The 27886-nt window shown below is 42.2% G+C and overlaps 1 long non-coding RNA gene across 1 annotated transcript; it reads right to left on the bottom strand.

The window, feature by feature from the left end:
• Positions 1 to 6: 6 nt before the first annotated feature.
• Positions 7 to 4691, bottom strand: LOC135153082 (uncharacterized). The gene is made up of 4 exons (XR_010297871.1): positions 4523 to 4691; positions 2728 to 2910; positions 751 to 847; positions 7 to 120 (listed from the first exon to the last, which is right to left on the bottom strand). It is a non-coding gene; the product is annotated as an uncharacterized LOC135153082 (long non-coding RNA).
• Between the last annotated feature and the right edge of the window lie 23195 nt (positions 4692 to 27886).

The raw sequence follows: 27886 nt of genomic DNA on the forward strand, positions 1-27886 counted from the left end.
CTTCCAATCTGTTTGATGTTATACTGGTAGGGAGCAGGTTCCAATAGCACTATGAAAGGAGTTACGAAACCAGATGAATGGGTGCAGATTCAGGACACCTTCCATTCCAACTTAAGGCATCTGCCAAAATAACAGAAGAAGATAAACATTAAAGCCTTTCCTGCATTAACTATTTAATATTCATTAAAAACTACATGGTTTCAATATCAATTTCCATACTTTTTAAAAAATGATTAAAAAACAATGTGGGGTTTGTTACATATTTATACTTCAAATATTATCATGTAAAGTCAAGTCCGGGGAGGGGGCTTGATGCCCTCAAGATCTGCTGCACCTCCAAACCATCTCTGTATAGGGAAGGACATTTTAGAGTAAATTTATTTTTGAAAAAATATTTATTTTAATTACACATGATTTTAATTCATGCTTTTTTAAAATGTGTTTTAAATGGTTATGGGATAATTCCATCAGTTTGAATAAGAAATTACAAGTTGCCAATTTCACATAACGAAGATCAATTCTGATGTGATCATAAATGCACATTAGGTGTTGATGTTTCACTTATGCCTATCTATTACGTTTGAATTGACAACAGCATGAACCTTGTAAGAGCATTACACAAGCTTTGTATCAGAGTGGTTACAAAATCAAAATTATTTAACTGCATCTCATGTTCATGCACATGTAAATAATCAAAATAACACAATAATAATAAAAAATACCTTCCAAAAAGGATAAATTTGTACTCACCATTATATCTGCATGAATATTGTTCTTTTAGTCCACCTATAATGATACAGCTGATGAGAGTTTGAATGATAGTATCAAGATGGTGCTTCTACCAGGGCTGCAAAAAAGAGAGAGAAAAAAAAATGTTAACCTCAATCATGCCAAGAAATTGCAGAATCTACAAGTACATGTCCCAGCCATGGCACATGCACAGTAGGTAAGACGCAAAATATATGGTGTAGTAAGCCTAAGGGTCCTACAAGTAAATCTTCGCATGTGCCACTCATTAATGTGCATGCAATTTCAATGTTCAATTTTTACATGGAACTGTAACAGCAGTGTCACTGTGAGGAACATATTAATGCAAAGAGTATCCAGCAACTGTTTGCAGCTTACTTTATGTCACTTCAATTTTTGTCTTTTTAACAATAATAATATGAATCTTTTAAAGTGCATAGCTTTCGTAATGGGCAGGAACCCTTTCAAATGTGGCTGGCAAAATGAGGCATTTAGAAAATTTTGCAGGATTTTTAAGGTAAGATATGGTCTAATTTTCAGATCTGAGAATTCTAGATCTAATCATCATCTTGATTTTTAACTTCCACAAATTAAAGACAATCTGTATAAAAGCTTTAAATATACAATAGTAATAGGCCCTAAATGTGGTTAAAGGAGAATGAAACCCTTGAAACTAGCTGACAACATATCAAAGAGAAAAATCAAAGAAACATATTGTTGAAAGTTTGAGGAAGATTGAATGAATAATAAGAAAGTTATGAACATTTGAATATTGAGATCACTAGTGCCATGTAGATCCTCCCATCGGCAATGCGACCAAGATCTGTGATATCACATACGTACAACTCCCTCATTACTTTAGTACTTATTTCACTTATATTCTCACTTTTATAGAGTCTATCACAAGGTTAGGTGTTTTCTTTATGAGATGACAAGTACAGAGGTTTCACAACATTATATCATTGATGAATCGTTTGTCATATGATTAGAATGAGCAAAAAGAGATGTTTTGGGGTATATTTTCAGTGTCCGAATGGGAGAGTTGTACGTGTGTGACATCACAGATCTTGGTCGCATTGCCAATGGGAGGATCTCCATAGCATTAGTGATCTCGACATTCAAATGCTCATAACTCTTTTATTGCTAGTCCTATTTTACTCAAAGTTTTGTTGATCTTATTCTTTGATTTTTCTGCTTTCACAAAAGCTAACTTGCTCCAAGAGTTTCATTCTCCTTTAAGTTAGGCCTTACATTATTTTTTTTAATTTTACTATCGGTAGGCCTATGAATATATTATTATTCTTATACTTAATCTTTAGTAGTTTTAGAACACATTAAATTGAATAGATATTTGGCCAAAAAATCTGACAAATTTTGAGGTGAAATTCGTTTTCTGGCATTAGCGCCAAATTACACTCTAAACTTGTCATTAGAACGTCCAAACCGATACACGTCAGCCTGGAATCTAATACTAGCACAATCAGCTATGCATTTGCACCAATTCTCTCTGTATTTTCTTGCATATGGACGTCACTCCAGTTAAAGGTCATGTCATTGTGTTATATAGCTTGGGAATTGCAAGCAAGTGATCCTTCGAAATGTTTACCTGCTTACAATTAACATTTCTTTAGCCTTAATTTTTTATATTTAGATTACAAAGGCTTACAAATTGGACAAATTAAATGTTTGCCCAAAAATTATTGTGGGAAAGGTGGATTTTTTACGGAAATCCATCTTTGTGTACCAAGTTCTACAGGCAACAGAGACTTGTCTAGGCTCCGTGAATAAAAATACCCCTGGTACAATGTAAAAATGATAAAAATATCATCACAGAGTCCTTTAAGTACAGTTAGGACTATTGACAGATAAGGTGCCCCAAGATTGCGCACATCCGAATCTGCGCGATTCTGATAATGGAAGATATGCAACGACTCCAAACAAAAAATAAACTTTACACCTGAAAGAGCCTACTGTACTTACTTAGTCTTACCTACTGCCCGATGCCTCCTGACATGGAGAGCAACAACAAAGGACCTCCACTCCTGGCGGCCGGTGGTTCTGGGCCTTCTTCTGGAAACTCCCCCGGGCTAGGTCATATTCATCGACTTCTTCTCCTCAAATGTGATGCCAGGACAGGTAGTTTTGGGTCCTTCTCTCTTTCTCCTGAAATGTCATAAACAGATCTATTCATAAAAAATCTGACTCAAAATGGTGGGAAAATAATGAATTTAGGGCATTGGCAAGAGTTCCATATGCACTCCCCTAACACTGAAAAACATGAAGAAGGTTCAGAATAATATATCTAGCACAATATAGAACATATATGATGGGGGAGTGGATAGTACTAGGAGTGGAAATACATACTAAAATATGGCTTTATACCGTCAAATTTCGAGCATGTATGGATGTATCTAGTGTGTGTAATTGTCCATAGACATCGGTTTATTTACTCAAGGGTCTGTGTCACTCTGTGAGTCAAGTCTAGTCGAACTATTGGCTGATAATCGTTAAAATACCCCTTCCGGTATCAGCACTTCTCGCTAGCATAGCAGGAACAGGTCTTGACTGCAAATAAAACGAGGTGATCTCAAGTCCCAACTTAGGTGCCAACACAACGGTAAAAAAAAAATTATAGGAAAATCTGAAATGAACGAACTGGAATGGAATTAAATCTCAACAATCTTATTTTTGATCATGTTGGTGGGGGGTGCATTGGAATTGCATATGGAACTCTTTCCTGGGCATTTCATGTGACGGCCTCAAAATGCAGCCTCTGTGACTGCTTTCTTATCGAAATCTTCGCATCATGTGTAACAGGTCTGTGTAAAGTGAATAGGTGCGCAGACATCGGCCACTATTAGTATTACCCAGTTGTTGTGTGTCCGGACAGGTTGTGTGTCCGGACGATCAATTTTAGAAAGTCATTTGGAAAAAATTACAAGCGAAGTTCCATCAATTTTTAGTACAAAATGTTAGGAAATATTATTTATAAGGAACAAAATAGAAGATGATTAAAAGTATTGAATATCATTAATTGAATTCATATTTTTGGTGTAATCCAAAGACAAAAAAGAAGGCTTCAAAAAGATAAACTGTCCGGACACCCGACTCCCATCCTACCACTACCAGTATACCCAGTTGTTGTGTGTCCGGACAGGTTGTGTCCGGACGATCAATTTTAGAAAGTCATTTGGAAAAATTTACAAGCAAAGTTTCATCAATTTTTAGTACAAAATGTTAGGAAATATTATATAGAGAACAAAATAGAAGATGATTAAAACTATTGAATTCATATTTTTAGTGTAATCCAAAGACAAAACAAGAAGGCTTCAAAAATATAAAGTGTTCGGACACCCGACCCCCCATCCTACCACTAATCATTTTGTTCAATCAAAATGACCATGACTGGCCGAGAGTTTTTCCCAAGAAAATCAATTATTTCTCTCAATTTTTAATGAAACTTTTTGCACACTTACTCATAAGAATACAAGGAACATCATCAATTGAAAGATTTTGTAAAATAATAGGAAATTCACGTTAAATCTAAACTCAAATCGTTAGGTGTGCTGTGACTGTGTGCAGACTTTGAGACCACCAGCCAGTGGTCCACATCACAGCAGCGAGCAGGCGCTCGGGGCCGGGCGAGCGCCCGGTTGGACAGGGTGGGATTGCCAGTGTCATGTCATTTTCATTGACGAAATCTTTAGCTAGTTGCAAGCCGGGGCATTTAACAAACTACGAAAAGAAAATCATAGAAAATGGTTATCTAACTTACTGTTTAGCCTACTGCAAATGTCTTCGAAGTCGTTGTCCATATCTAACCCGTATTCTTTAAGTAGTTGAATTATTAACGGCCTTCTTCGTCACACTTCTCGATGGAGCTCAATAAACTGCAACGCAACGGAATTCTTTTCAAATGTTGGCGGTAAGTGCGCATGCGCAAGCCTGTCACCGCCCCCCCCCCGGCGAATCAATTTTTAATTTTGATAGGGGGTGAGCTGAGGGGGGTCTAAGTTATGGGTGTGATAACTATTTTGTGTGGTATTTCTGATTTTCAACAGAAGGGCAATAACACACAAATACCACATATTAATTTGAATTGACATTACCACACAATGGGCTAATGTGGTAACATGCATGCTTTCATGTGGTAATTTTGATTTACCACAGCAGTATAACAATACCACACAAATACCACATATTTGAATAGACATTACCACACAATAGCATCATGTGGTATTGCATTCATGCGGTAAGTTTGATTTACCGCAGAGCATAACACCACAAAAATACCACATATTTGAATTTACATTACCACACAATGGCATCATGAGGTACATGCATTCATGTACGTGGTAATTTTGATTTACCACAGAAGTATACAATACCACACAAATACCACATATTTGAATTTACATTACCACACAATTATGGCATCATGTGGTAACATGCATTCCTGTGGTAATTCTGATTTACCACAGCAGTATAACAATACCACACAAATACCACATATTTGAACTGATCGACATAACCACACAATAGCATCATGTGGTATTGCATTCATGCGGTAAGTTTGATTTACCGCAGAGCATAACACCACAAAAATACCACATATTTGAATTTACATTACCACACAATGGGCTAATGCGGTAACATGCTCATGTGGTAATTTTGATTTACCACAGCAGTATAACAATACCACACAAATACCACATATTTGAATTTACATTACCACACAATGGCATCATGAGGTACATGCATTCATGTGGTAATTTTGATTTACCACAGAAGTATACAATACCACACAAATACCACATATTTGAATTTACATTACCACACAATGGCATCATGTGGTAACATTCATTCCTGTGGTAATTTTGATTTACCACAGAAATATAACAATACCACACAAATACCACATATTTGAATTTATATTACCACACAATGGCATCATGAGGTACATGCATTCATGTGGTAATTTTGATTTACCACAGAAGTATACAATACCACACAAATACCACATATTTGAATTTACATTACCACACAATGGCATCATGTGGTAACATTCATTCCTGTGGTAATTTTGATTTACCACAGAAATATAACAATACCACACAAATACCACATATTTGAATTTATATTACCACACAATGGCATCATGAGGTAACATGCATTCATGTGGTAATTTTGATTTACCACAGAAGTACCACATATACAACAAATTACCACAGCTACCAGCTGACGTTACCACACAAGGATATGGAAAATTACCACAGATGTTCATGTGGTAACCATGTGGTAACCTACATTCATGTGGTAATTCGTGTGGTAAAGCCGGGTACCACACAGTTATACCACACGACATTTTTGTAAGGGCATTGGTGCACAGAAAAGGGGGACGGGGTCTACGGTGCCCCGAAAGGTCGGGGTGCATTGCCGAAAATATCGCGCGAGCTGTTATGGCGTGCTATATATTATGTACGTGTATTCCAACTATTCCACTTTGGTGGCCGGGGGCTGGTAATAAATTCGCCGCTAATCGAAATCACCTTTTTATGTCTTGAAAATCAGCGAAATTGATCTTTATTAGTCATTCCATCGATTTAGGGGTGAACATTGGTGCACAGAAAAGGGGGACGGGGTCTACGATGCCCCGAAAGGTAGGGGGTGCATGGACGAAAATGCTATGTATTATATACGTGTATTCCAACAATTCCACTTTGGTTTGGTAATAAATTCGCCGCTAATCGAAATCACCTTTTTATGTCTTGAAAATGAAGCAAATTGATCTTCATTAATCATTCCATCGATCTAGGGGTGAACATTGGTGCACAGAAAAGGGGGACGGGGTCTACGGTGCCCCGAAAGGTCGGGGTGCATTGCCGAAAATATCGCGCGAGCTGTTATGGCGTGCTATATATTATGTACGTGTATTCCAACTATTCCACTTTGGTGGCCGGGGGCTGGTAATAAATTCGCCGCTAATCGAAATCACCTTTTTATGTCTTGAAAATCAGCGAAATTGATCTTTATTAGTCATTCCATCGATTTAGGGGTGAACATTGGTGCACAGAAAAGGGGGACGGGGTCTACGGTGCCCCGAAAGGTCGGGGTGCATTGCCGAAAATATCGCGCGAGCTGTTATGGCGTGCTATATATTATGTACGTGTATTCCAACTATTCCACTTTGGTGGCCGGGGGCTGGTAATAAATTCGCCGCTAATCGAAATCACCTTTTTATGTCTTGAAAATCAGCGAAATTGATCTTTATTAGTCATTCCATCGATTTAGGGGTGAACATTGGTGCACAGAAAAGGGGGACGGGGTCTACGATGCCCCGAAAGGTAGGGGGTGCATGGACGAAAATGCTATGTATTATATACGTGTATTCCAACAATTCCACTTTGGTTTGGTAATAAATTCGCCGCTAATCGAAATCACCTTTTTATGTCTTGAAAATGAAGCAAATTGATCTTCATTAATCATTCCATCGATCTAGGGGTGAACATTGGTGCACAGAAAAGGGGGACGGGGTCTACGGTGCCCCGAAAGGTCGGGGTGCATTGCCGAAAATATCGCGCGAGCTGTTATGGCGTGCTATATATTATGTACGTGTATTCCAACTATTCCACTTTGGTGGCCGGGGGCTGGTAATAAATTCGCCGCTAATCGAAATCACCTTTTTATGTCTTGAAAATCAGCGAAATTGATCTTTATTAGTCATTCCATCGATTTAGGGGTGAACATTGGTGCACAGAAAAGGGGGACGGGGTCTACGGTGCCCCGAAAGGTCGGGGTGCATTGCCGAAAATATCGCGCGAGCTGTTATGGCGTGCTATATATTATGTACGTGTATTCCAACTATTCCACTTTGGTGGCCGGGGGCTGGTAATAAATTCGCCGCTAATCGAAATCACCTTTTTATGTCTTGAAAATCAGCGAAATTGATCTTTATTAGTCATTCCATCGATTTAGGGGTGAACATTGGTGCACAGAAAAGGGGGACGGGGTCTACGATGCCCCGAAAGGTAGGGGGTGCATGGACGAAAATGCTATGTATTATATACGTGTATTCCAACAATTCCACTTTGGTTTGGTAATAAATTCGCCGCTAATCGAAATCACCTTTTTATGTCTTGAAAATGAAGCAAATTGATCTTCATTAATCATTCCATCGATCTAGGGGTGAACATTGGTGCACAGAAAAGGGGGACGGGGTCTACGGTGCCCCGAAAGGTCGGGGTGCATTGCCGAAAATATCGCGCGAGCTGTTATGGCGTGCTATATATTATGTACGTGTATTCCAACTATTCCACTTTGGTGGCCGGGGGCTGGTAATAAATTCGCCGCTAATCGAAATCACCTTTTTATGTCTTGAAAATCAGCGAAATTGATCTTTATTAGTCATTCCATCGATTTAGGGGTGAACATTGGTGCACAGAAAAGGGGGACGGGGTCTACGGTGCCCCGAAAGGTCGGGGTGCATTGCCGAAAATATCGCGCGAGCTGTTATGGCGTGCTATATATTATGTACGTGTATTCCAACTATTCCACTTTGGTGGCCGGGGGCTGGTAATAAATTCGCCGCTAATCGAAATCACCTTTTTATGTCTTGAAAATCAGCGAAATTGATCTTTATTAGTCATTCCATCGATTTAGGGGTGAACATTGGTGCACAGAAAAGGGGGACGGGGTCTACGATGCCCCGAAAGGTAGGGGGTGCATGGACGAAAATGCTATGTATTATATACGTGTATTCCAACAATTCCACTTTGGTTTGGTAATAAATTCGCCGCTAATCGAAATCACCTTTTTATGTCTTGAAAATGAAGCAAATTGATCTTCATTAATCATTCCATCGATCTAGGGGTGAACATTGGTGCACAGAAAAGGGGGACGGGGTCTACGGTGCCCCGAAAGGTCGGGGTGCATTGCCGAAAATATCGCGCGAGCTGTTATGGCGTGCTATATATTATGTACGTGTATTCCAACTATTCCACTTTGGTGGCCGGGGGCTGGTAATAAATTCGCCGCTAATCGAAATCACCTTTTTATGTCTTGAAAATCAGCGAAATTGATCTTTATTAGTCATTCCATCGATTTAGGGGTGAACATTGGTGCACAGAAAAGGGGGACGGGGTCTACGATGCCCCGAAAGGTAGGGGGTGCATGGACGAAAATGCTATGTATTATATACGTGTATTCCAACAATTCCACTTTGGTTTGGTAATAAATTCGCCGCTAATCGAAATCACCTTTTTATGTCTTGAAAATGAAGCAAATTGATCTTCATTAATCATTCCATCGATCTAGGGGTGAACATTGGTGCACAGAAAAGGGGGACGGGGTCTACGGTGCCCCGAAAGGTCGGGGTGCATTGCCGAAAATATCGCGCGAGCTGTTATGGCGTGCTATATATTATGTACGTGTATTCCAACTATTCCACTTTGGTGGCCGGGGGCTGGTAATAAATTCGCCGCTAATCGAAATCACCTTTTTATGTCTTGAAAATCAGCGAAATTGATCTTTATTAGTCATTCCATCGATTTAGGGGTGAACATTGGTGCACAGAAAAGGGGGACGGGGTCTACGGTGCCCCGAAAGGTCGGGGTGCATTGCCGAAAATATCGCGCGAGCTGTTATGGCGTGCTATATATTATGTACGTGTATTCCAACTATTCCACTTTGGTGGCCGGGGGCTGGTAATAAATTCGCCGCTAATCGAAATCACCTTTTTATGTCTTGAAAATCAGCGAAATTGATCTTTATTAGTCATTCCATCGATTTAGGGGTGAACATTGGTGCACAGAAAAGGGGGACGGGGTCTACGATGCCCCGAAAGGTAGGGGGTGCATGGACGAAAATGCTATGTATTATATACGTGTATTCCAACAATTCCACTTTGGTTTGGTAATAAATTCGCCGCTAATCGAAATCACCTTTTTATGTCTTGAAAATGAAGCAAATTGATCTTCATTAATCATTCCATCGATCTAGGGGTGAACATTGGTGCACAGAAAAGGGGGACGGGGTCTACGGTGCCCCGAAAGGTCGGGGTGCATTGCCGAAAATATCGCGCGAGCTGTTATGGCGTGCTATATATTATGTACGTGTATTCCAACTATTCCACTTTGGTGGCCGGGGGCTGGTAATAAATTCGCCGCTAATCGAAATCACCTTTTTATGTCTTGAAAATCAGCGAAATTGATCTTTATTAGTCATTCCATCGATTTAGGGGTGAACATTGGTGCACAGAAAAGGGGGACGGGGTCTACGGTGCCCCGAAAGGTCGGGGTGCATTGCCGAAAATATCGCGCGAGCTGTTATGGCGTGCTATATATTATGTACGTGTATTCCAACTATTCCACTTTGGTGGCCGGGGGCTGGTAATAAATTCGCCGCTAATCGAAATCACCTTTTTATGTCTTGAAAATCAGCGAAATTGATCTTTATTAGTCATTCCATCGATTTAGGGGTGAACATTGGTGCACAGAAAAGGGGGACGGGGTCTACGATGCCCCGAAAGGTAGGGGGTGCATGGACGAAAATGCTATGTATTATATACGTGTATTCCAACAATTCCACTTTGGTTTGGTAATAAATTCGCCGCTAATCGAAATCACCTTTTTATGTCTTGAAAATGAAGCAAATTGATCTTCATTAATCATTCCATCGATCTAGGGGTGAACATTGGTGCACAGAAAAGGGGGACGGGGTCTACGGTGCCCCGAAAGGTCGGGGTGCATTGCCGAAAATATCGCGCGAGCTGTTATGGCGTGCTATATATTATGTACGTGTATTCCAACTATTCCACTTTGGTGGCCGGGGGCTGGTAATAAATTCGCCGCTAATCGAAATCACCTTTTTATGTCTTGAAAATCAGCGAAATTGATCTTTATTAGTCATTCCATCGATTTAGGGGTGAACATTGGTGCACAGAAAAGGGGGACGGGGTCTACGGTGCCCCGAAAGGTCGGGGTGCATTGCCGAAAATATCGCGCGAGCTGTTATGGCGTGCTATATATTATGTACGTGTATTCCAACTATTCCACTTTGGTGGCCGGGGGCTGGTAATAAATTCGCCGCTAATCGAAATCACCTTTTTATGTCTTGAAAATCAGCGAAATTGATCTTTATTAGTCATTCCATCGATTTAGGGGTGAACATTGGTGCACAGAAAAGGGGGACGGGGTCTACGATGCCCCGAAAGGTAGGGGGTGCATGGACGAAAATGCTATGTATTATATACGTGTATTCCAACAATTCCACTTTGGTTTGGTAATAAATTCGCCGCTAATCGAAATCACCTTTTTATGTCTTGAAAATGAAGCAAATTGATCTTCATTAATCATTCCATCGATCTAGGGGTGAACATTGGTGCACAGAAAAGGGGGACGGGGTCTACGGTGCCCCGAAAGGTCGGGGTGCATTGCCGAAAATATCGCGCGAGCTGTTATGGCGTGCTATATATTATGTACGTGTATTCCAACTATTCCACTTTGGTGGCCGGGGGCTGGTAATAAATTCGCCGCTAATCGAAATCACCTTTTTATGTCTTGAAAATCAGCGAAATTGATCTTTATTAGTCATTCCATCGATTTAGGGGTGAACATTGGTGCACAGAAAAGGGGGACGGGGTCTACGGTGCCCCGAAAGGTCGGGGTGCATTGCCGAAAATATCGCGCGAGCTGTTATGGCGTGCTATATATTATGTACGTGTATTCCAACTATTCCACTTTGGTGGCCGGGGGCTGGTAATAAATTCGCCGCTAATCGAAATCACCTTTTTATGTCTTGAAAATCAGCGAAATTGATCTTTATTAGTCATTCCATCGATTTAGGGGTGAACATTGGTGCACAGAAAAGGGGGACGGGGTCTACGATGCCCCGAAAGGTAGGGGGTGCATGGACGAAAATGCTATGTATTATATACGTGTATTCCAACAATTCCACTTTGGTTTGGTAATAAATTCGCCGCTAATCGAAATCACCTTTTTATGTCTTGAAAATGAAGCAAATTGATCTTCATTAATCATTCCATCGATCTAGGGGTGAACATTGGTGCACAGAAAAGGGGGACGGGGTCTACGGTGCCCCGAAAGGTCGGGGTGCATTGCCGAAAATATCGCGCGAGCTGTTATGGCGTGCTATATATTATGTACGTGTATTCCAACTATTCCACTTTGGTGGCCGGGGGCTGGTAATAAATTCGCCGCTAATCGAAATCACCTTTTTATGTCTTGAAAATCAGCGAAATTGATCTTTATTAGTCATTCCATCGATTTAGGGGTGAACATTGGTGCACAGAAAAGGGGGACGGGGTCTACGGTGCCCCGAAAGGTCGGGGTGCATTGCCGAAAATATCGCGCGAGCTGTTATGGCGTGCTATATATTATGTACGTGTATTCCAACTATTCCACTTTGGTGGCCGGGGGCTGGTAATAAATTCGCCGCTAATCGAAATCACCTTTTTATGTCTTGAAAATCAGCGAAATTGATCTTTATTAGTCATTCCATCGATTTAGGGGTGAACATTGGTGCACAGAAAAGGGGGACGGGGTCTACGATGCCCCGAAAGGTAGGGGGTGCATGGACGAAAATGCTATGTATTATATACGTGTATTCCAACAATTCCACTTTGGTTTGGTAATAAATTCGCCGCTAATCGAAATCACCTTTTTATGTCTTGAAAATGAAGCAAATTGATCTTCATTAATCATTCCATCGATCTAGGGGTGAACATTGGTGCACAGAAAAGGGGGACGGGGTCTACGGTGCCCCGAAAGGTCGGGGTGCATTGCCGAAAATATCGCGCGAGCTGTTATGGCGTGCTATATATTATGTACGTGTATTCCAACTATTCCACTTTGGTGGCCGGGGGCTGGTAATAAATTCGCCGCTAATCGAAATCACCTTTTTATGTCTTGAAAATCAGCGAAATTGATCTTTATTAGTCATTCCATCGATTTAGGGGTGAACATTGGTGCACAGAAAAGGAGGACGGGGTCTACGGTGCCCCGAAAGGTCGGGGTGCATTGCCGAAAATATCGCGCGAGCTGTTATGGCGTGCTATATATTATGTACGTGTATTCCAACTATTCCACTTTGGTGGCCGGGGGCTGGTAATAAATTCGCCGCTAATCGAAATCACCTTTTTATGTCTTGAAAATCAGCGAAATTGATCTTTATTAGTCATTCCATCGATTTAGGGGTGAACATTGGTGCACAGAAAAGGGGGACGGGGTCTACGATGCCCCGAAAGGTAGGGGGTGCATGGACGAAAATGCTATGTATTATATACGTGTATTCCAACAATTCCACTTTGGTTTGGTAATAAATTCGCCGCTAATCGAAATCACCTTTTTATGTCTTGAAAATGAAGCAAATTGATCTTCATTAATCATTCCATCGATCTAGGGGTGAACATTGGTGCACAGAAAAGGGGGACGGGGTCTACGGTGCCCCGAAAGGTCGGGGTGCATTGCCGAAAATATCGCGCGAGCTGTTATGGCGTGCTATATATTATGTACGTGTATTCCAACTATTCCACTTTGGTGGCCGGGGGCTGGTAATAAATTCGCCGCTAATCGAAATCACCTTTTTATGTCTTGAAAATCAGCGAAATTGATCTTTATTAGTCATTCCATCGATTTAGGGGTGAACATTGGTGCACAGAAAAGGGGGACGGGGTCTACGATGCCCCGAAAGGTAGGGGGTGCATGGACGAAAATGCTATGTATTATATACGTGTATTCCAACAATTCCACTTTGGTTTGGTAATAAATTCGCCGCTAATCGAAATCACCTTTTTATGTCTTGAAAATGAAGCAAATTGATCTTCATTAATCATTCCATCGATCTAGGGGTGAACATTGGTGCACAGAAAAGGGGGACGGGGTCTACGGTGCCCCGAAAGGTCGGGGTGCATTGCCGAAAATATCGCGCGAGCTGTTATGGCGTGCTATATATTATGTACGTGTATTCCAACTATTCCACTTTGGTGGCCGGGGGCTGGTAATAAATTCGCCGCTAATCGAAATCACCTTTTTATGTCTTGAAAATCAGCGAAATTGATCTTTATTAGTCATTCCATCGATTTAGGGGTGAACATTGGTGCACAGAAAAGGGGGACGGGGTCTACGGTGCCCCGAAAGGTCGGGGTGCATTGCCGAAAATATCGCGCGAGCTGTTATGGCGTGCTATATATTATGTACGTGTATTCCAACTATTCCACTTTGGTGGCCGGGGGCTGGTAATAAATTCGCCGCTAATCGAAATCACCTTTTTATGTCTTGAAAATCAGCGAAATTGATCTTTATTAGTCATTCCATCGATTTAGGGGTGAACATTGGTGCACAGAAAAGGGGGACGGGGTCTACGATGCCCCGAAAGGTAGGGGGTGCATGGACGAAAATGCTATGTATTATATACGTGTATTCCAACAATTCCACTTTGGTTTGGTAATAAATTCGCCGCTAATCGAAATCACCTTTTTATGTCTTGAAAATGAAGCAAATTGATCTTCATTAATCATTCCATCGATCTAGGGGTGAACATTGGTGCACAGAAAAGGGGGACGGGGTCTACGGTGCCCCGAAAGGTCGGGGTGCATTGCCGAAAATATCGCGCGAGCTGTTATGGCGTGCTATATATTATGTACGTGTATTCCAACTATTCCACTTTGGTGGCCGGGGGCTGGTAATAAATTCGCCGCTAATCGAAATCACCTTTTTATGTCTTGAAAATCAGCGAAATTGATCTTTATTAGTCATTCCATCGATTTAGGGGTGAACATTGGTGCACAGAAAAGGGGGACGGGGTCTACGGTGCCCCGAAAGGTCGGGGTGCATTGCCGAAAATATCGCGCGAGCTGTTATGGCGTGCTATATATTATGTACGTGTATTCCAACTATTCCACTTTGGTGGCCGGGGGCTGGTAATAAATTCGCCGCTAATCGAAATCACCTTTTTATGTCTTGAAAATCAGCGAAATTGATCTTTATTAGTCATTCCATCGATTTAGGGGTGAACATTGGTGCACAGAAAAGGGGGACGGGGTCTACGATGCCCCGAAAGGTAGGGGGTGCATGGACGAAAATGCTATGTATTATATACGTGTATTCCAACAATTCCACTTTGGTTTGGTAATAAATTCGCCGCTAATCGAAATCACCTTTTTATGTCTTGAAAATGAAGCAAATTGATCTTCATTAATCATTCCATCGATCTAGGGGTGAACATTGGTGCACAGAAAAGGGGGACGGGGTCTACGGTGCCCCGAAAGGTCGGGGTGCATTGCCGAAAATATCGCGCGAGCTGTTATGGCGTGCTATATATTATGTACGTGTATTCCAACTATTCCACTTTGGTGGCCGGGGGCTGGTAATAAATTCGCCGCTAATCGAAATCACCTTTTTATGTCTTGAAAATCAGCGAAATTGATCTTTATTAGTCATTCCATCGATTTAGGGGTGAACATTGGTGCACAGAAAAGGGGGACGGGGTCTACGGTGCCCCGAAAGGTCGGGGTGCATTGCCGAAAATATCGCGCGAGCTGTTATGGCGTGCTATATATTATGTACGTGTATTCCAACTATTCCACTTTGGTGGCCGGGGGCTGGTAATAAATTCGCCGCTAATCGAAATCACCTTTTTATGTCTTGAAAATCAGCGAAATTGATCTTTATTAGTCATTCCATCGATTTAGGGGTGAACATTGGTGCACAGAAAAGGGGGACGGGGTCTACGATGCCCCGAAAGGTAGGGGGTGCATGGACGAAAATGCTATGTATTATATACGTGTATTCCAACAATTCCACTTTGGTTTGGTAATAAATTCGCCGCTAATCGAAATCACCTTTTTATGTCTTGAAAATGAAGCAAATTGATCTTCATTAATCATTCCATCGATCTAGGGGTGAACATTGGTGCACAGAAAAGGGGGACGGGGTCTACGGTGCCCCGAAAGGTCGGGGTGCATTGCCGAAAATATCGCGCGAGCTGTTATGGCGTGCTATATATTATGTACGTGTATTCCAACTATTCCACTTTGGTGGCCGGGGGCTGGTAATAAATTCGCCGCTAATCGAAATCACCTTTTTATGTCTTGAAAATCAGCGAAATTGATCTTTATTAGTCATTCCATCGATTTAGGGGTGAACATTGGTGCACAGAAAAGGGGGACGGGGTCTACGGTGCCCCGAAAGGTCGGGGTGCATTGCCGAAAATATCGCGCGAGCTGTTATGGCGTGCTATATATTATGTACGTGTATTCCAACTATTCCACTTTGGTGGCCGGGGGCTGGTAATAAATTCGCCGCTAATCGAAATCACCTTTTTATGTCTTGAAAATCAGCGAAATTGATCTTTATTAGTCATTCCATCGATTTAGGGGTGAACATTGGTGCACAGAAAAGGGGGACGGGGTCTACGATGCCCCGAAAGGTAGGGGGTGCATGGACGAAAATGCTATGTATTATATACGTGTATTCCAACAATTCCACTTTGGTTTGGTAATAAATTCGCCGCTAATCGAAATCACCTTTTTATGTCTTGAAAATGAAGCAAATTGATCTTCATTAATCATTCCATCGATCTAGGGGTGAACATTGGTGCACAGAAAAGGGGGACGGGGTCTACGGTGCCCCGAAAGGTCGGGGTGCATTGCCGAAAATATCGCGCGAGCTGTTATGGCGTGCTATATATTATGTACGTGTATTCCAACTATTCCACTTTGGTGGCCGGGGGCTGGTAATAAATTCGCCGCTAATCGAAATCACCTTTTTATGTCTTGAAAATCAGCGAAATTGATCTTTATTAGTCATTCCATCGATTTAGGGGTGAACATTGGTGCACAGAAAAGGGGGACGGGGTCTACGGTGCCCCGAAAGGTCGGGGTGCATTGCCGAAAATATCGCGCGAGCTGTTATGGCGTGCTATATATTATGTACGTGTATTCCAACTATTCCACTTTGGTGGCCGGGGGCTGGTAATAAATTCGCCGCTAATCGAAATCACCTTTTTATGTCTTGAAAATCAGCGAAATTGATCTTTATTAGTCATTCCATCGATTTAGGGGTGAACATTGGTGCACAGAAAAGGGGGACGGGGTCTACGATGCCCCGAAAGGTAGGGGGTGCATGGACGAAAATGCTATGTATTATATACGTGTATTCCAACAATTCCACTTTGGTTTGGTAATAAATTCGCCGCTAATCGAAATCACCTTTTTATGTCTTGAAAATGAAGCAAATTGATCTTCATTAATCATTCCATCGATCTAGGGGTGAACATTGGTGCACAGAAAAGGGGGACGGGGTCTACGGTGCCCCGAAAGGTCGGGGTGCATTGCCGAAAATATCGCGCGAGCTGTTATGGCGTGCTATATATTATGTACGTGTATTCCAACTATTCCACTTTGGTGGCCGGGGGCTGGTAATAAATTCGCCGCTAATCGAAATCACCTTTTTATGTCTTGAAAATCAGCGAAATTGATCTTTATTAGTCATTCCATCGATTTAGGGGTGAACATTGGTGCACAGAAAAGGGGGACGGGGTCTACGGTGCCCCGAAAGGTCGGGGTGCATTGCCGAAAATATCGCGCGAGCTGTTATGGCGTGCTATATATTATGTACGTGTATTCCAACTATTCCACTTTGGTGGCCGGGGGCTGGTAATAAATTCGCCGCTAATCGAAATCACCTTTTTATGTCTTGAAAATCAGCGAAATTGATCTTTATTAGTCATTCCATCGATTTAGGGGTGAACATTGGTGCACAGAAAAGGGGGACGGGGTCTACGATGCCCCGAAAGGTAGGGGGTGCATGGACGAAAATGCTATGTATTATATACGTGTATTCCAACAATTCCACTTTGGTTTGGTAATAAATTCGCCGCTAATCGAAATCACCTTTTTATGTCTTGAAAATGAAGCAAATTGATCTTCATTAATCATTCCATCGATCTAGGGGTGAACATTGGTGCACAGAAAAGGGGGACGGGGTCTACGGTGCCCCGAAAGGTCGGGGTGCATTGCCGAAAATATCGCGCGAGCTGTTATGGCGTGCTATATATTATGTACGTGTATTCCAACTATTCCACTTTGGTGGCCGGGGGCTGGTAATAAATTCGCCGCTAATCGAAATCACCTTTTTATGTCTTGAAAATCAGCGAAATTGATCTTTATTAGTCATTCCATCGATTTAGGGGTGAACATTGGTGCACAGAAAAGGGGGACGGGGTCTACGGTGCCCCGAAAGGTCGGGGTGCATTGCCGAAAATATCGCGCGAGCTGTTATGGCGTGCTATATATTATGTACGTGTATTCCAACTATTCCACTTTGGTGGCCGGGGGCTGGTAATAAATTCGCCGCTAATCGAAATCACCTTTTTATGTCTTGAAAATCAGCGAAATTGATCTTTATTAGTCATTCCATCGATTTAGGGGTGAACATTGGTGCACAGAAAAGGGGGACGGGGTCTACGATGCCCCGAAAGGTAGGGGGTGCATGGACGAAAATGCTATGTATTATATACGTGTATTCCAACAATTCCACTTTGGTTTGGTAATAAATTCGCCGCTAATCGAAATCACCTTTTTATGTCTTGAAAATGAAGCAAATTGATCTTCATTAATCATTCCATCGATCTAGGGGTGAACATTGGTGCACAGAAAAGGGGGACGGGGTCTACGGTGCCCCGAAAGGTCGGGGTGCATTGCCGAAAATATCGCGCGAGCTGTTATGGCGTGCTATATATTATGTACGTGTATTCCAACTATTCCACTTTGGTGGCCGGGGGCTGGTAATAAATTCGCCGCTAATCGAAATCACCTTTTTATGTCTTGAAAATCAGCGAAATTGATCTTTATTAGTCATTCCATCGATTTAGGGGTGAACATTGGTGCACAGAAAAGGGGGACGGGGTCTACGGTGCCCCGAAAGGTCGGGGTGCATTGCCGAAAATATCGCGCGAGCTGTTATGGCGTGCTATATATTATGTACGTGCCCAGGTAACAAGCCAACGTTGGCTCCACGTTGGAAACTTGAAAGTCGTTGGACGTTGGGAAAACTTGATGGATTAACGTTGAATCGACGTTGGAAACTAGTTTGATGGAAAGATGATGGACAATCAACAATGACACGACGTTGGCAACGTTGGAAACTTGTTAGTCGGAGAGTTGTTGGACAGTCGACAATGTCACAACGTTGGAAACACGTTTGATTGGATAGTTGTTGAACAGCCAGCAAAGGCACAACGTTGGCAACGTTGGAAACTAGTTCGCTGGAAAGTTGTTGAACAACCGACAATGGCACAACGTTGACAAAGTTGGAAACTAGTTTGTTGGAGATTTGTTGGACAGTCGACAATGTCACAACGTTGGAGACACGTTTGATTGGATAGTTGTTGACAGCCAGCAAAGACACAACGTTGGCAACGTTGGAAACTAGTTCGCTGGAAAGTTGTTGAACAATTACAATGACACGACGTTGGCAACGTTGGAAACTTGTTAGTTGGAGAGTTGTTGGACAGTCGACAATGGCACAACGATGGAAATTAGTAGGTTGGAGATTAGTTGGATAGTCAACGATGACACAAGGTTGGCAACGTTGGAAACTAGTTCGATGGAAAGTTGTTGAACAACCAACTATGGCACAACGTTGTCAAAGCTAGAAACTAGTTCGATGGAGATTTGTTGGATAGTCGACGATGGCACAACGTTGGAAACTGGTAGATTGGAGATTAGTTAGATAGTATACAATGACACAACGTTGATAAAGCTGGAAACTAGTTAGATGGAAAGTTGTTGAACAACTGACACTGGCACAACGTTGGAAACTGGTAGATTGGAGATCAGTAGGATAGTCGACGATGACACAACGTTGGCAACGTTGGAAAGTTGTTGAACAACAGACAATGGCACAACATTGGAAACTAGTGTGTTGGAGATTTGTTGGACAGCCAACAACGTCACAACGTTGGAAACGCGTGTTTGATTGGATAGGTGTTGAACAGCCAACAAAGGCACAGCGTTGACTACGTCGGAAACTAGTTCGATGGAGAGTTGCTGAACAACCGACAAAGGAACAACGTTGGAAACTATTTTCTTGGAGATTTGTTGGACAGTCGACAATGGCACAACGTTGACAAAGTTGGAAACTAGTTTGATGGAGAGTTGTTGAACAACGGACAATGGCACAACGTGGACAGCGTAATTGGAATAGTTTATTGGACAGTTAACATTGACACAATGTTGGAAACTATAGTTTGTTGGATATTTGTTTGACAGTCAACATAATATCCCGGCATAATATACACAGTGTTGAGAACGTTAGAAATTGGTTCATTGGAGAATTGATAATTGATAAAGTTGGCGGAGTACAGCAAGTCTGCATATGCCGACTTAACCCAAGACAAGACAAGACTACTGGCATAATTTCCAATGGGGCCAAGGGGGGGGGGGGGTCGATCAAGTAAGTTTGCTTGTCTATCCATGTCACCCTTGGTATCCCCCAGCAATAAGGGGAAAAGAAATCAGAGAGAAGGAAAATAATGGGAAGGGAAAGAGGAACTAAAACTAAGTCTAAGGGGAAAACAAAAATAAAGATGGGGTAGAATAGAGAGGCTGCATGCACCTGGGGATGCAAATGTGTCGATTAATATAGAAAATAAAGAAGAAAAACAAGAAAAAAAATGTAGTTCAAGACCAGAATTTCCAGAAACGCCCTCGTCGATCCTTTGCAGCTGGCAAGGCCTTTCACAGTAAGTACGAGATATGTCATAGGCCTACCGTCACATAACTAGAAGAAATTGAAGAAGGAAATACAAGCATCAAATGTGCCTATTTAAAAATACCATACTATTCTGATGCGCAGAATTAGTCGCGACGTCGGACTCCTTCTGTCATGTCTGTGTAGTCTGCTTCCTTCAATTTTGAACTTGAAGAATCTGGCAGAATTTGGACTGGATAGTGGATATAGATAAGTAAATTCCAGAATATCTAGTGATCTGGAACAGTACTTATAAGCTGTATATTTAGGACCTACAATCTACAGTTGAATTTTCTTTGCACTTGCAGATAATCGGTAACTGCAACCATTGATCCCCTCCGAAAGATCACGGAGTCAGCTTCTGTGTGCGTACAGTCCGACGCTAGTATATTCGTGTACCGTAAGTAGTAGTAAAGTAGTACTTAACACCAGTCACTGCACAGTATAACATACTAACTAACCTCGTAATTAGCTTGTGTGAGTGACTAATACTAACCTCGCAATACGTGTGAGTGGGAACGAGTATGCGATACCAATGGCAAGGCAACAGTCATTGGATGATTTTCAAAATTCAAGTACAGTGTTGAAATCTGGTGTTGGTGTAACCCAGGCACCCAAGGGTTCATTACATGCCGCCGCGCACAGAAAAATCAAGCCATAGAAGTCGTGTGTTGTGGACCCAAGAAGTGAGATCCCAGCACGTGCGACCCACTAGTAAGAAATCCACTGCCAAACGCGGTTCGTGGTGCGAGGTTAGTATACTAATACTAACCTGGTAATACGTGTGAGTGTAACCCAGGGAGCTCCGCGGCCCGCTGCGCGGGCCGGAGCCCAGGGGCTTACCGTGTAATTCACCATACCCACGGTAGTAGCGTGAAGTATGGTCTAAATAATTATCCGAATAAATAGTTAAAACAGAAATTAAGCACTTACCACGATTATATGGATGAAGGTCTAACGAGTGGCAGCTTCCTGACATCGAGGCACAGACTGGAACCTAAAAAAACGAAAAGTTCTGTCGCGGTAGCTCTCCTCTTTCAGAATTCAAAACAAAATGGCCGATTGAGACCGAGACTAATAGCACTAGTGCATTAGTATACATCTCTATGATATAGACTTTGTCAAATTCGCGCATGCGCCCTACACCCTCGGTACCGGTCTCGAACGGCCATTTTGCTATGAATTCTGAAAGAAGGAGAGCTACCGCGACATAACTTTTTCGTTTTTTGAGGTTCCAGTCTGTGCCTCGATGTCAGGAAGCTGCCAATCGTTAGACCTTCATCCATATAATCGTGGTAAGTGCTTAATTTCTGTTTTAACTATTTATTCGGATAATTATTTAGACCATACTTCACGCTACTACCGTGGGTATGGTGAATTACACGGTAAGCCCCTGGGCTCCGGCCCGCTGAGCAGGCCGGAGCTCCCTGGGTTAGTGTTGGTGTTGTGACAACACCGTACTTGAATCAGGCTGGTGTTAAGATTGACCTCGGAAAATATGGTGTATTTCCGGCAGTTTGTGTTGAAGGCTGGTGTTGATTGTCATCTGCTGAACCCAACACTGCACTGTGGCTGCATGGTGTTGATGATCTACAAGCAATTTCCCCATTCAGCAACACCGACGTACCCCAGGGATTGGGAGAATCGTGATTTAAAGTTCAGTGTTGGTGTTGATGAACTGTAGCTTAATTACGAACAGGGGGCGAACACGACGAACCATCTCCGTAAAATTATCTTTTACATTTAAGATGAGAGCAAATCATTAGAGTTTTAATACATTTCAATGAAAAATAATATTACGCTTGGTGTTGGAGCTCAGTTCAGCAGCCCTTTCACGCTCTCAACACCGTACACCGTACTTGAAATCACCCAAATGACTTGCTACCTGGCATTCCTGCCTTATTATACGCTGCCTTGAATTGACTTGGTCGGTCCTGCCTGGCCTAGCCTGGACCGAGTGTTTTCCAACTGCAGTCAAACCTGTAGTTGCTATGTGAGGCATGCTACACTTGACGCTGAAATATCATTTAATAGTTATGGCACGAGCGAGACTAGGCCATGGCCATGCATATTGAGATATCAGTTGACTTCTATCTTAATCAAAAAGAGGCACTCTTTAGTTACAGTAGGCAGTAGCTACGTTACTCTGAGTGAGGCCAAGTTACGCGACCTCCTTTTTTGATTTTGTAAATACTGAGAGACTGCAATTACACATGTGAGTTTTTGTGATGATTACTGACGTTGCAATTGGCATTGCATACCGAGTCATTAAACAATTGTAGACAGAAACAGAGATTGCAACTCGCAAGAAAATGTAATACATCTTAATTTTTATTACATATGCATATGTTTTTTTGGTATTAGTCTTGTTTGAGAAAAAGAGGATGTCAAAAAAGTTTGAATGCTACAAAGGCCTCAATAAATATCACACGTAATTATCTTGATTTCTCTTAATTATGTGAAGAGACTTGTAACAGAAAGAATGAAAAGAAATGAATAGCTGTAATAATAGTTGTAATGTTTTTTGATAGAATCATGAACAGATTACAGATGATGATGGCACAGTGTTGAAAACTGTTTGATGGAGATGGCGCATCGTTGGATTTGTTTAGAATTAGACCAACAAAGAATCAACGTTACAACAACATTTAACCGATATTAGACAAACATTGAATCAACGTTTACGCCAACGTTGGACTAACATTGGACTAAAGTTGAATCAACTTTCCATCAACATTGGACCAACATTATACCAACGTTGGATCAACGTCACCCAACGTTGGACCAACATTGGACCAACGCTGCCATACCTGCCTCATCTGGACAATGATTATGCACTCATGAATATTCATTACATCAGTAAATGACCAAAATTTTAGGTAATATTGCTATAATAATTAGAGTATTTATGTTTATTCAATATTTCCACCATGAAAAGTTTCAGAAAAGTATGTGGCTCCATTACCATATCATATATAATCAAAACATATTATTCTAAGTGAAATATTCAAGGTTAAGTGTGGAAAATGATATTAACTGTATTCTGCCAAGTATAGCAAAGTTGCTCTATATATAGGAGTCAATGACAGGATACAGTGGATAGGTGTAGGATGATAGGAATAGGATATAGGATTAGGATGTAGGATTTTAGGATAGGATAAGACATATGATGATAAAGATTTGAGTGTAGAGTTGTAATGGTGGACTTCACCTTGAAACCAATTAATGTTTTGTTAATTACTGCCATACGTTGGAATAACGTTGGAGCAATGTTGGAGCAACGTTGTGACAACGTTGTAACAATGTTGGAGCAATGTTGCCAGACAACGTTGGAGCATTGTTGCTGGACAGCGTTGAACCAACGTTGTAAACATAGTTGGACTGACGATGTATGCAAGTGCACGTCCATCGCTGCTTCAACGTTGCCCATCAACGTTGCAGCAACGCTGTTATTGATGACTCAGCCGACATTATACCAACGTTGGAGCATTGATGGTGGACAACGTTGAACTGACGTTGGAAATGTTGTTGGTCTGACGATGTATGGACGTGCACTTCTATCGATGATACAACGTTGCTTACCAACGTTGTAGCAATGTTGTATTTGACTATTTAGCCAACATTGGATCAACGTTGCCAGACAACGTTGAAACATTGTTGCTGGACAACGTTGAACTAACGTTGGAAATGTTGTTGGTCTGACGATGTATGCGCGTGCACTTCTATCGATGATGCAACGTTGGCCTGCTAACGTTGAGGCAACGTTGGGAAAAAATTTCCCAACGTTGATCCAACGTTGGTCCAACGCTGTATTGTTACCTGGGTGTATTCCAACTATTCCACTTTGGTGGCCGGGGGCTGGTAATAAATTCGCCGCTAATCGAAATCACCTTTTTATGTCTTGAAAATCAGCGAAATTGATCTTTATTAGTCATTCCATCGATTTAGGGGTGAACATTGGTGCACAGAAAAGGGGGACGGGGTCTACGATGCCCCGAAAGGTAGGGGGTGCATGGACGAAAATGCTATGTATTATATACGTGTATTCCAACAATTCCACTTTGGTTTGGTAATAAATTCGCCGCTAATCGAAATCACCTTTTTATGTCTTGAAAATGAAGCAAATTGATCTTCATTAATCATTCCATCGATCTAGGGGTGAACATTGGTGCACAGAAAAGGGGGACGGGGTCTACGGTGCCCCGAAAGGTCGGGGTGCATTGCCGAAAATATCGCGCGAGCTGTTATGGCGTGCTATATATTATGTACGTGTATTCCAACTATTCCACTTTGGTGGCCGGGGGCTGGTAATAAATTCGCCGCTAATCGAAATCACCTTTTTATGTCTTGAAAATCAGCGAAATTGATCTTTATTAGTCATTCCATCGATTTAGGGGTGAACATTGGTGCACAGAAAAGGGGGACGGGGTCTACGGTGCCCCGAAAGGTCGGGGTGCATTGCCGAAAATATCGCGCGAGCTGTTATGGCGTGCTATATATTATGTACGTGTATTCCAACTATTCCACTTTGGTGGCCGGGGGCTGGTAATAAATTCGCCGCTAATCGAAATCACCTTTTTATGTCTTGAAAATCAGCGAAATTGATCTTTATTAGTCATTCCATCGATTTAGGGGTGAACATTGGTGCACAGAAAAGGGGGACGGGGTCTACGATGCCCCGAAAGGTAGGGGGTGCATGGACGAAAATGCTATGTATTATATACGTGTATTCCAACAATTCCACTTTGGTTTGGTAATAAATTCGCCGCTAATCGAAATCACCTTTTTATGTCTTGAAAATGAAGCAAATTGATCTTCATTAATCATTCCATCGATCTAGGGGTGAACATTGGTGCACAGAAAAGGGGGACGGGGTCTACGGTGCCCCGAAAGGTCGGGGTGCATTGCCGAAAATATCGCGCGAGCTGTTATGGCGTGCTATATATTATGTACGTGTATTCCAACTATTCCACTTTGGTGGCCGGGGGCTGGTAATAAATTCGCCGCTAATCGAAATCACCTTTTTATGTCTTGAAAATCAGCGAAATTGATCTTTATTAGTCATTCCATCGATTTAGGGGTGAACATTGGTGCACAGAAAAGGGGGACGGGGTCTACGGTGCCCCGAAAGGTCGGGGTGCATTGCCGAAAATATCGCGCGAGCTGTTATGGCGTGCTATATATTATGTACGTGTATTCCAACTATTCCACTTTGGTGGCCGGGGGCTGGTAATAAATTCGCCGCTAATCGAAATCACCTTTTTATGTCTTGAAAATCAGCGAAATTGATCTTTATTAGTCATTCCATCGATTTAGGGGTGAACATTGGTGCACAGAAAAGGGGGACGGGGTCTACGATGCCCCGAAAGGTAGGGGGTGCATGGACGAAAATGCTATGTATTATATACGTGTATTCCAACAATTCCACTTTGGTTTGGTAATAAATTCGCCGCTAATCGAAATCACCTTTTTATGTCTTGAAAATGAAGCAAATTGATCTTCATTAATCATTCCATCGATCTAGGGGTGAACATTGGTGCACAGAAAAGGGGGACGGGGTCTACGGTGCCCCGAAAGGTCGGGGTGCATTGCCGAAAATATCGCGCGAGCTGTTATGGCGTGCTATATATTATGTACGTGTATTCCAACTATTCCACTTTGGTGGCCGGGGGCTGGTAATAAATTCGCCGCTAATCGAAATCACCTTTTTATGTCTTGAAAATCAGCGAAATTGATCTTTATTAGTCATTCCATCGATTTAGGGGTGAACATTGGTGCACAGAAAAGGGGGACGGGGTCTACGGTGCCCCGAAAGGTCGGGGTGCATTGCCGAAAATATCGCGCGAGCTGTTATGGCGTGCTATATATTATGTACGTGTATTCCAACTATTCCACTTTGGTGGCCGGGGGCTGGTAATAAATTCGCCGCTAATCGAAATCACCTTTTTATGTCTTGAAAATCAGCGAAATTGATCTTTATTAGTCATTCCATCGATTTAGGGGTGAACATTGGTGCACAGAAAAGGGGGACGGGGTCTACGATGCCCCGAAAGGTAGGGGGTGCATGGACGAAAATGCTATGTATTATATACGTGTATTCCAACAATTCCACTTTGGTTTGGTAATAAATTCGCCGCTAATCGAAATCACCTTTTTATGTCTTGAAAATGAAGCAAATTGATCTTCATTAATCATTCCATCGATCTAGGGGTGAACATTGGTGCACAGAAAAGGGGGACGGGGTCTACGGTGCCCCGAAAGGTCGGGGTGCATTGCCGAAAATATCGCGCGAGCTGTTATGGCGTGCTATATATTATGTACGTGTATTCCAACTATTCCACTTTGGTGGCCGGGGGCTGGTAATAAATTCGCCGCTAATCGAAATCACCTTTTTATGTCTTGAAAATCAGCGAAATTGATCTTTATTAGTCATTCCATCGATTTAGGGGTGAACATTGGTGCACAGAAAAGGGGGACGGGGTCTACGGTGCCCCGAAAGGTCGGGGTGCATTGCCGAAAATATCGCGCGAGCTGTTATGGCGTGCTATATATTATGTACGTGTATTCCAACTATTCCACTTTGGTGGCCGGGGGCTGGTAATAAATTCGCCGCTAATCGAAATCACCTTTTTATGTCTTGAAAATCAGCGAAATTGATCTTTATTAGTCATTCCATCGATTTAGGGGTGAACATTGGTGCACAGAAAAGGGGGACGGGGTCTACGATGCCCCGAAAGGTAGGGGGTGCATGGACGAAAATGCTATGTATTATATACGTGTATTCCAACAATTCCACTTTGGTTTGGTAATAAATTCGCCGCTAATCGAAATCACCTTTTTATGTCTTGAAAATGAAGCAAATTGATCTTCATTAATCATTCCATCGATCTAGGGGTGAACATTGGTGCACAGAAAAGGGGGACGGGGTCTACGGTGCCCCGAAAGGTCGGGGTGCATTGCCGAAAATATCGCGCGAGCTGTTATGGCGTGCTATATATTATGTACGTGTATTCCAACTATTCCACTTTGGTGGCCGGGGGCTGGTAATAAATTCGCCGCTAATCGAAATCACCTTTTTATGTCTTGAAAATCAGCGAAATTGATCTTTATTAGTCATTCCATCGATTTAGGGGTGAACATTGGTGCACAGAAAAGGGGGACGGGGTCTACGGTGCCCCGAAAGGTCGGGGTGCATTGCCGAAAATATCGCGCGAGCTGTTATGGCGTGCTATATATTATGTACGTGTATTCCAACTATTCCACTTTGGTGGCCGGGGGCTGGTAATAAATTCGCCGCTAATCGAAATCACCTTTTTATGTCTTGAAAATCAGCGAAATTGATCTTTATTAGTCATTCCATCGATTTAGGG

Source organism: Lytechinus pictus, unplaced genomic scaffold (assembly GCF_037042905.1).
Source record: "Lytechinus pictus isolate F3 Inbred unplaced genomic scaffold, Lp3.0 scaffold_156, whole genome shotgun sequence".
Lineage (NCBI taxonomy): Eukaryota > Metazoa > Echinodermata > Echinoidea > Temnopleuroida > Toxopneustidae > Lytechinus > Lytechinus pictus.